Genomic DNA, 9771 nt, shown 5'->3' with positions numbered 1-9771 from the left:
TACTCTCGGAAACCGCAGCACAGAAAGCCAAAACCGGTCAAGAACAGAGTTTTAGTAATATAGATAGAGATAATTCTTCTGTCATCAGCTGTGGATGTCTTCCTTGGCCTGCCTGTCCCTTTGTGATTCATAATAAGTTGATTTTTAATGTTCATTTTCAAACTTCCAAACAGTTGATTTTGATAAGCCTACGGTTTGGCTGATGTCTCTCTAACAGTTTTATTCTTGCTTCTCAGTCTCATGATGGCTTCTTTGACTTTCATTGGCTTCTTTGGTCCTCATGTTGATAAACAGCAATAAAAGTTTCCAAAGGTGATGGAAAGACTGGAGGAAAGACTAGGTGCTGAGAGCTCTCTTATGCCTGCATTAGGGAAGCATTTAAACACACCTGAGCGATTACAAACGCCTGTGAAGCCATGTGTCCCAAACATTATGGTGCCCTAAAATGGGGGGGGGGGGGGGGGGGGGGGGGGGGAAGGACTATAAACACAGCTGTAGTTTCTACATGGTGAAACCAAAATGTATTAAAAAAACCTTTAATAAAATCTGACAATGTGCACTTTAACCACGTGATTTTATTCTATTACAAATCTCAAATTGTGGAGTACAGAGGCAGATAAATAATGATGGGTAGTGCATCCGTGGATAACAAGCGAAATCAGGGATAGTATCAAAGCGAAGGATGATGCGTACAAATTAGCCAGAAAAAGCAGCATACCAGAGGACTGGGAGAAATTCAGAGACCAGCAGAGGAGGACAAAGAGCTTAATTAGGAAAGGAAAAATAGATTATGAAAGAAAACTGGCAGGGAACATAAAAACTGACTGCAAAGGTTTTATAGATATGTGAAAAGAAAGAGATTAGTTAAAACAAATGTAGGTCCCTTGCAGTCAGAAACAGGTGAGTTGATCATGGGGAACAAGGATATGGCGGACCAATTGAATAACTACTTTAGTTCCGTCTTCACTAAGGAAGACATAAATAATCTGCCGGAAATAGCAGGGGACCGCGGGTCAAAGGAGTTGGAGGAATTGAGTGAAATCCAGGTTAGTCGGGAAGTGGTGTTGGGTAAATTGAATGGATTAAAGGCCGATAAATCCCCAGGGCCAGATAGGCTGCATCCCAGAGTACTTAAGGAAGTAGCTCCAGAAATAGTGGATGCATTAGTAATAATCTTTCAGAACTCTTTAGATTCTGGAGTAGTTCCTGAGGATTGGCGGGTAGCAAACGTAACCGCACTTTTTAAGAAGGGAGGGAGAGAGAAAACGGGGAATTACAGACCAGTTAGTCTAACATCGGTAGTGGGGAAACTGCTAGTCAGTTATTAAAGATGGGATAGCAGCACATTTGGAAAGTGGTGAAATCATTGGACAAAGTCAGCATGGATTTACGAAATGTAAATCATGTCTGACGAATCTTATAGAATTTTTCGAGGATGTAACTAGTAGCGTGGATAGGGGAGAACCAGTGGATGTGGTGCATCTGGACTTCCAGAAGGCTTTCGACAAGGTCCCACATAAGAGATTAGTATACAAACTTAAAGCACATGGCATTGGGGGTTCAGTATTGATGTGGATAGAGAACTGGCTGGCAAACAGGAAGCAAAGAGTAGGAGTAAACGGGTCCTTTTCACAATGGCGGGTAGTGACTAGTGGGGTACCGCAAGGCTCAGTGCTGGGACCCCAGCTATTTACAATATATATTAATGATCTGGATGAGGGAATTGAAGGCAATATCTCCAAGTTTGCGGATGACACTAAGCTGGGGGGCAGTGTTAGCTGTGAGGAGGATGCTAGGAGACTGCAAGGTGACTTGGATAGGCTGGGTGAGTGGGCAAATGTTTGGCAGATGCAGTATAATGTGGATAAATGTGAGGTTATCCATTTTGGTGGCAAAAAAAGGAAAGCAGACTATTATCTAAATGGTGGCCGATTAGGAAAAGGGGAGATGCAGCGAGACCTGGGTGTCATGGTACACCAGTCATTGAAAGTAGGCATGCAGGTGCAGCAGGCAGTGAAGAAAGCGAATGGTATGTTAGCTTTCATAGCAAAAGGATTTGAGTATAGGAGCAGGGAGGTTCTACTGCAGTTGTACAGGGTCTTGGTGAGACCACACCTGGAGTATTGCGTACAGTTTTGGTCTCCAAATCTGAGGAAGGACATTATTGCCATAGAGGGAGTGCAGAGAAGGTTCACCAGACTGATTCCTGGGATGTCAGGACTGTCTTATGAAGAAAGACTGGATAGACTTGGTTTATACTCTCTAGAATTTAGGAGATTGAGAGGGGATCTTATAGAAACTTACAAAATTCTTAAGGGGTTGGACAGGCTAGATGCAGGAAGATTGCTCCCGATGTTGGGGAAGTCCAGGACAAGGGGTCACAGCTTAAGGATAAGGGGGAAATCCTTTAAAACCGAGATGAGAAAAGCTTTTTTCACACAGAGAGTGGTGAATCTCTGGAACTCTCTGCCACGGAGGGTAGTTGAGGCCAGTTCATTGGCTATATTTAAGAGGGAGTTAGATGTGGCCCTTGTGGCTAAGGGGATCAGAGGGTATGGAGAGAAGGCAGGTACGGGATACTGAGTTGGATGATCAGCCATGATCAAATTGAATGGCGGTGCAGGCTCGAAGGGCCGAATGGCCTACTCCTGCACTTAATTTCTTACTTAACTCCTACACTGCGCAGTGTATAATTCTCAGACCCCCTGTTAGATGTGACAGAAATTGCCAGCCCCCCCCCCCCTGTTTGAGTGCACAGCTCTCCATAGGTTTAAGCTCAACAATTAGCAACTACTATAAAGTTTTTAATAGATAAATAAATAAATCCAGGAAATGCTGCATAACCAACCAAGGATGGGCAGCCAGAAACTTCCTTCACACCTGGTAGGCAGTGATGAGAGACTGTAGTATATAGGGATTCTGACAACACCTGGAACAGCCACTGCCAATAGCCTGTGCTCACTGCACTGGCAAGAATGCAACTCCGAGCCCTATGTTGCAGCACCAAGTGACTGTACCTCTTGCTTTGCCCATCCAACTGCAGCCCTTACAGGCAGCTTCTCTACATCAAGCACGAGTTATTATTTCTTACAAGGTCACCAGTGAGGTAGGGGTATGGTTCCTGACACAGCAGCAAGCAGCAGCAGGGAGGGCAGGCATTTCATCAGTTCTCACAAATCATGTAGATGTTTTTTTTTTTTAAAGTTTGGGGATTATGAGTTTTGATAGGCGAAAGAATAACGTAACAAGTTAATACTCTGTGGGACAGGTGCAGAAGGATATGGATCAGATGCAGGTAATAGCCCTGTCCCACGGTACGAGTCCATTCCAAGGGCTCTCCCGAGTTTAAAAAAATAATCTTAACTCGTGGTAAAGCACGGAGAATGAACGTAGCAGGTACGTCGGAGCTCGGGGATGTCTTAGCGGCTCGTAATGCTAACGGCAGGTACTCGGGAAGACTCACTAACGACATGTTGAAAAATGTCCACGAGAGCCCCGAATACCGACGAGTGGCCATTACCGTAAATCTCCAAGTTCGAATCAGAGCTCTTGGAATGAACTCGTACCGTGGGACAGGGCTTTTAATATGGTTAGCTTAGATGGAGTATTTTGGTTTGCATGTTCATATTAGACCAGAGGGACTATTTCCATTCTGTAAGGCACTAATTTGATCAGAAAATAAGAGAAATTGCACACAGATTTCAACAAGTGTAATAGGAAAATAAAAATTACTTTGGTTCATTATGTGCATTTTTCATATAGCCCAAGTAAATACAAAATAGTACATCAGCAGGTTCCAACATATACTGCTATGAAAAGATATTTCACAAATCCCGAGTGTAAACTCACAAATGCATTGGGAAATATTACTGTTTTCAATATTTTTCATTTGGGAATGAATTATTTTCCTCCATGAATGTCAATGTTGACACATTAGTTAAAGGAATAACAAACAAGTTTTGTTTTCCTGGACGTAATTGTGCTAAAACATATTGCATGCTCTATTACCCAACAAATGTCAAAAAAAGTTTTTAAAAAACAGATTACTTCAAAACATTCATTAAGCTCTTTTCATTTATCGTTGCTAAAAGGTAGTTTACTCCTATGAATACTAAACCAATTATTTGCAAAGGTATGTTTGTTTTTTGGTTGGGATGTGGGCAATAGCAGCAAACATGAAAGTAGACAGTTCTGCCAAAGGAACCTGGGTCCGAAATGTTAATTGTTTCCCTTCCCACAGATGTTTATTAACAAAACTTAAGTATAGGGTGAAAGTGCGAGCATGGTACAGGCCCACCATAGATTTTCCAGCCTTACCCGGCCAAAGCGGCACAATTATGCAGGGGAGATGCTTCCGGAGAGGGATTTCAGGTGTGCTCTAGTAATTTTGTCCAGATTAAAAGACCACCTGTTGCCAGAAAAATCGGTGATAGACCTGTATTGAGTCAGAGGATTAACCATGACTTTACTGTATGGTGAAACCGACTGCTAGGGCCAAAAGCATACACGGTTTCTATTTTTCTATGGTACACAAAAAAGCTGGAGAAACTCAGTGGGTGCAGCAGCATCTATGGAGTGAAGGAAAAAGGCAACGTTTCGGGCCGAAACATTGCCTTTTTCCTTCGCTCCATAGATGCTGCTGCACCCGCTGAGTTTCTCCAGCTTTTTTGTGTACCTTCGATTTTCCAGCATCTGCAGTTCCTTATTAAACATTCTATTTTTCTATGTTGGCTTCATAATTTCACAGGAAGGTATTCAATGTTAATAATTTTAAATGATAATGGATTTTCATACAAACTGTTGACATTAGCCTGCAATCCAAGTTTGTTTAAGCAATGTTACAGTATGTGTGCAGCCCCTTTGAGATAAAGATACACCTAATGGAGGTTCAAAGATAAACAACTGGCACAATCAGATTTATTGGAAAATATTCTGAATTTTGATAACAGCTCAGCATCTTTACAGACATTTACAATGACAAATTAAAAGTTTCAAAACATTATGATTGGATCCAACTCAAATTCACTCAGCATCCTAGACCAAAATGCGAGTGCCCCACATTAGATATTCTCTGGAAATCTGGACACTAATAGGGCATAATGGAGTTGTCTATGCAATGTCCTTTTGTTCTGGAAGATATTACTGGCATTTGGCAATTACCGCATATCGCAATCTCAGATTTAATGGTGCATCTGTCACAGTTTAGCATAGTGGAGAACCCAACTCTCCAGCATTTCATTGGATTCTTTATTCATTTCACCTGGATATTAGGCCATATCTTTTTTCCTCCCTTTTAACAATTTTTATAGTCGCAATTATTTCAGCGCATAAAACTTCAAAACAGATTTTAATGATTTGATAATTTTGCTTACAATAAAGTTTTTTAATATCTCATAATATTAGAATATGTAAAAACTAAATGACTAAAAGCCTTTGCATTGACAAAAACAAATCTGTTCCCAGCTTTTAATATCTCATAATATTAGAATATGTAAAAACTAAATGACTAAAAGCCTTTGCATTGACAAAAACAAATCTGTTCCCAGCTTTGCCTTCTGGCAACCATTTATTTTGCATACTGGGAGCACTGCCACAGCAATATGATACCAGAGGACTACACGCTGTTACCAAAGTCTTGTTACACCACGTTTACCAATCATCTTCACTCTTTGCCCCCTGGTACTTGTTTCCGCGTCAACATGCTTAGTACCTGATCAGATTACCTTGCAATTACCCCTTTTCAAAGGATAACAATAGAAAACTCCTATTCCTCTGCATAAACAAAGCTCCTCATCTGCAGAATCCGTTAAAAATTATTCTCCATCCTCTCCAAATCCTTCATCTTTCTAATGTGCCCCTGACCAGGCTATAATACACGAATTGCAGTTGAAACAGTGTTTTATAAAGGATTGTATATTGTATTCTTTCCTCCAAACAGAAAAATAGCCTTTTACAAGTAAGTTCCTTCCTGACACTTGGCCAGGTTTCCATTCATGTGGCAGTTGCTCCATTTTTGCCAACTTTTGGTTGAAGCCTTTGTCATCCAAAGCAATTCTTTTAAAAGGTTAACTTAAAATATTAACGCAGCTGGCAAAAATGTTGAAAATCTGAAAAACTGATCAGATCTGTGAGAAAACAAATATTGAACAAATTGGAAATTGAATCTTTGGATATTTGTCTCAGAAACAAGAGATGGACTTAAATTATTTTGTACTTAAATGGTCCCTGCAATTTTCCGTCAACTGCAGTGTAATGAAGATTTATACTGATTCAGAAAGTAGCTTTGTTGAGGTGGACCTTCTTCTGGACTTTTCCCTGTTGTTGTCAGAGGAAATCCTTCTGCAGTTATCACAATCTAATTTCTTGAAGTTGCAGATGATTACAGGTCAGAAGTCTCTTGAACTATCCTCCTTTTCCAAAATGTGGGGGATGAAAAAGTATTTGCGACTGAAGTTCTTCATAACCTAGTTTTAAGATTTCATGAGAGATCACAACATCCGAAGCCTGGATCGCCTCGGCGCAAAGGGAGAATAAGAAGGGAAGAGACAAAGACTTAAGACTTTTGCCTTCCATCACAGTGAGGAGTATTCAACTCACTGTGGTGGATGTTAATTTGTGTTTTTTGTGTGTTTTTGCCATTTTTTACTATATGTAGGACTGCAAGGCAACGAAATTTCGTTCAGACCGCAAGGTCTGAATGACAATAAAGGCTACTTTGACTTTGACTTTTGAGATACCTCCAATGTTTCTTGTTTTGAGTTGTAGTAGAGCCTTAGATTTGTCAGTCAGGAATAAGGCCAATGTAATTTCAAATAGGCTGCTGTAGAATGGAATCAAGGGTGCCCATGTTAAGGACAGAGTCACACTGAAGTGTTCCTTCTCGTGGGCACTGACTACCTGTATGTTCTTGGTAAGCTCATCATTCTTGGCTTACAGGCCATAGATGGCTTTAATGGGCAAAAAACAAAAACTAGTCAAGGAACTCTGCAGGTCAGTCAGCATTTGTGAAGGGATTGGACAGATGATGTTTCAAGTCGAGACTCTTCCTTACAAGGGACTTTAATGGCCTACTGAAGAAGACGGTGGGCGGCGCGACTCTCGTCAGCAGCGGCATCTGCAGTCCGTCTGCGTTTTTATTATTTTATGTCTATGTTTTTATGTAGTTTTGTTATTTTTTGTTGGGGTATGTGTGTGGGGGGGTGGGGGTGGGGTGGGAGGGAGGGGGTAACTTTTAAATCTCTCCCTGCACGGGAGACCCAAACTTTTCTTTGTCGGGTCTCCGTTGTCGTTGGGGCTGCAACGAGGAGCGGCCTCCAACAGGAAGACCGGGGGCTCTGGTGCCGACTACTCACCTCACCGTCGCGGAGCTGGCCGAGTCCAGAGCGGGTGGAGCGCTGCTGCGGCCCGACCTCCGGAGCTTCGGAGGCTGCAACTGCGGGTCTGGCGGACGGCGGCACCGGGAGCCCGCGGGTCCCTGGAGGGAGACCGCTTTTCAGGGCTCCCGCAACGGCGACTTCTCCCGCCGAGTTGCGGGGTTGAAGAGCTCCTGGAGCGGGGCCTTACATCATCGCCCCGCGCGGCTTGGAATGGCCGCGGGACTCTGCGTGCACACGCCGGGGGCTCTAACATCAAGAACCCGGTGTGCGACCCTGCATCACCCGGCGTGGCTTTAATGGCCGCGGGACAATTCGCCATCGCCAGCCGGGGGCTTTGACTTTGACTCTGACATCGGGGGGGGAGAGTGCAGAGGAGAGATAAGTTTTTTGGCCTTCCATCACAGCAATGTGATGGATGTTTATGGAAGTTATGTTGTGTCTTGGGTCTATTTGTTTGTAATGTATGGCTGCAGAAACGTCATTTCGTTTGGACCTCAAGGGGTCCAAATGACAAATAAATTGTATCGTATCGTACTAACCAACCTTTCATTACCTTCACTTCATCACCAAGGATGTCATTGAGGCATGTAACCTTACTCTTCTTAATTATTATTATTAATGTTTTAACCAGGTGGCAACTCGGATCTCAGTACTGAGAGAATGAAGTTCACAAAAAGTCCATAAATACAATCAAGTCAAACTCAAGTATGATGGGTAGAGCAAAGAGAAAAATTAAATGTAGAATGTAATTATCCACATTGTAGCGTAACAGGGCCAGAGACAATGCCCAATGTTCTCAATGGGGTAGAGGAGAATCGAACTGTACCCTAGCTTTTGGAAAGGACGTTCATAGTGTAGTCAGCAACACCAACTACCATGACCGTGTGATACTTTTCAACAATAAATTAATCTCAAAATGTTGCAATTACTAAGTATGAACTGCAAATCAGAGAATGGGAAAGGAATTGCATAAATCTGTGCTTACTTTTGACTCATTACATTACTGACACTCGCGTCTCGATGTGTCACCATCAATATTCACTCGGCCTTGGAAAAAAAAGTAAACAGCTATAGCAAACGCGTGTTATTTCTGATGTATACAAGATGTCTCATTAATTTCATACACACCAGACTAGGATTGGGGGGGGGGGGGGGGCAACGACGACACACACACACAGTATTGAGAACCACCCGATTACGTTGCCAGGGTTAACACTGTGAACGAAGCTTGTGGAGAGGGTGGAATAGACGACTGTCCAGTCACAACGTAAAGCGCGTTCCTGATCTCAGTAGTTTAAATAACCATAAATACTAATTGCACATACCACTAATTGCAGATAGTACATACCACTAATTGCAGATAGTACATACCACGTGCCCGTCCCGCCGCCCTGTCCCTCGCTCGGTGCAACGGCCGCTCCCGCGAGGCCGACGTCACCCAAACCAAAGCTCCTGTAACTGTCGGATCCTTGGCCCAAACCGTCGTCTCGCTCACAGCCCAGCCGGCGCTGACGTCACCGCGCACGCGCGCCCGGTCGCGGCAGCCCCGCTGCGTCATCGCGGCCAAAGCAACGCCCAGAGGCAAAGCTACCAGAGGCGGGGGCTCCGTGTGTATAAAATATATAATTTCTTAACATGCTTTATGCTTTGAGTTAAACCCGTGTAAAGCGCACTTTGCTTACCGTGTTACCCTCTTCGCGCAACGTTCAAGACATTTTATCGGCAGCTGAGTTAAATTCGTTTCCACTGACGAGTAATGTCGGCCGCCAGCCTCTCGGTGCCAGGTTGATGAAACGTCACCCAGTCCCCGCCTCGGCGACGCTCTCAACCCGCCCACAGGCGCTCTTGAAGCGTGTTTTTAAATCACTGAAGATAGACACAAAAGCTGGAGTTACTCAGCGGGACAGGCAGCATCTCTGGAGAGAAGGAATGGGTGACGTTTTGGATCGAGATCCATCTTCAGACTGACAGTCAGGGAAGAGGGAGACACAGAGATTACGTCGCTCTTCCAGGGAGATGCTAAATGCATTTTGTTGTCTCTGTACTGTACACTGACAATGACAATTAAAATTGAATCTGAATCTGAGATTAGGGAGTGTAAGGTGTGAAAACGAGACATCAAAGGGGAGGTACACAAAAATGCTGGAGAAACTCAGCGGGTGCAGCAGCATCTATGGAGCGAAGGAAATAGTTTCGGGCCGAAACCCCTTCTTCAGACTGATAGGGGGTGGCGGGGAGAAGGAAGGAAAAGGGAGGAGGAGGAGCCCAAGGGCTGGGGGATGGAGGAGACAGCTCGAGGGCTAAGGGGAGGAGACAGCAAGGGCTAACAAAATTGGGAGAATTCCTCGAGCTGTCTCCTCCCATCCCCCAGCCCTCGGGCTCCTCCTCCTCCCTT

At 43.8% G+C, this 9771-nt stretch overlaps 1 protein-coding gene and 1 long non-coding RNA gene across 7 annotated transcripts in view; one reads left to right on the top strand and one right to left on the bottom strand.

The window, feature by feature from the left end:
- LOC116979010 overlaps positions 1–3315 on the top strand; it is a 20287-nt gene extending 16972 nt beyond the window's left edge. The window contains exons 2-3 of the long non-coding RNA XR_004413615.1: positions 1613–1622; positions 3303–3315. This is a non-coding gene — a long non-coding RNA (uncharacterized LOC116979010). The remainder of the gene's footprint in view (positions 1–1612; positions 1623–3302) is intronic.
- Positions 1–9192, bottom strand: part of il6st (interleukin 6 cytokine family signal transducer) — a 74765-nt gene extending 65573 nt beyond the window's left edge. For 2 of the 6 annotated variants that reach the window (XM_033030347.1, XM_033030366.1), the window contains exon 1: positions 8748–8844. The gene's annotated coding sequence lies outside the window, so the exon portion shown is untranslated. The other 4 variants (XM_033030356.1, XM_033030328.1, XM_033030337.1 and 1 more) reach the window with 4 other exon arrangements.
- Positions 9193–9771: the final 579 nt, after the last annotated feature.

The sequence above is a fragment of the Amblyraja radiata genome, chromosome 1 (genome assembly GCF_010909765.2).
Source record: "Amblyraja radiata isolate CabotCenter1 chromosome 1, sAmbRad1.1.pri, whole genome shotgun sequence".
Lineage (NCBI taxonomy): Eukaryota > Metazoa > Chordata > Chondrichthyes > Rajiformes > Rajidae > Amblyraja > Amblyraja radiata.
Note: the sequence above shows the minus strand (reverse complement) of the source record. Positions and strands in the feature narration are given on the sequence as shown.